This window comes from Limulus polyphemus, unplaced genomic scaffold (assembly GCF_000517525.1).
Source record: "Limulus polyphemus unplaced genomic scaffold, Limulus_polyphemus-2.1.2 Scaffold5873, whole genome shotgun sequence".
Taxonomy (NCBI): Eukaryota; Metazoa; Arthropoda; class Merostomata; order Xiphosura; family Limulidae; genus Limulus; species Limulus polyphemus.
Window position 1 is genome coordinate 37313 of NW_013671483.1, and position 860 is coordinate 38172.

General features: G+C 36.4%; 1 protein-coding gene across 1 annotated transcript in view; it reads left to right on the forward strand.

Moving 5' to 3' along the window:
- Positions 1–860, forward strand: part of LOC106473090 (COMM domain-containing protein 6-like) — a 37476-nt gene that overhangs the window by 32418 nt on the left and 4198 nt on the right. The gene's annotated exons all lie outside the window — the stretch shown is intronic.

The window sequence follows — 860 nt, forward strand, 5'->3', positions numbered from 1 at the left end:
TTAAAACATGCATTTCTGCTCAGCTCCAAAGAGACTCGCTTATAAACAGTGCACTTCCTTAAGAGGTTTTTAAACAGAGGAGGGTATACTTGAAAGGTGTTGTTAATTGGCTACATCTGGTTAGAAAGTTTTTGGATGATGTTTTGAGGTGCTTGTGCAGATCTTCGTCAGATCAAATTGTTCAGGTGGTTCCGACTTTATTAGTTAGGAACATAACCGAACTTGTGAGCTTCGTGAGTAGGGATAAAAAATGAAGCATGACAAGGTTTGAGAGCAACAAGAACACAGCAGTGAAGAAGAGTTCCAGTTGGGATATATTGTTACATTATCATAGTTGACCAGGACTTCAAGCTGTGTGGACATGGTGTTTATGGTCTTATAATAGGAAAAGGCTCAGCTTCAAATGTGGTCCAAAAACTTCCTAGACAAATGCAGTCCATTGACAATGCTTTTCAAGTAAGAAATGCATTTCTTTTTTTTTTTTCTTTCTACCTATGCCATAGCATAGCTTCTTAGCAAATATAAACCTATCATCACGTGAGAATATAATTATCTGTGTTTTTGTTTCTTGCCTGATTTTCCTTCTCTTTCGTAGATTTTATTAGTACAGCCTACGCTCTCACCTTTTTTATGATCTCGTAGCACATGGCCTGATAAACTACTAATGATGCTCAGTTTTGAAAATAACTACAGACAAATGCCTAATAGTAAAGATTCCCTTTTTCAAAATGTCTTCTTTGATCCTACACCATTTAAAAGTCTTGCTCTACAAATATGTTCTCTTGAAAGGGTTGTGAGATATTCTTCTGGTCATAAGTCTACCAGTGAGGAATTGGACTGTTTAGTTGGTGATCATTTTT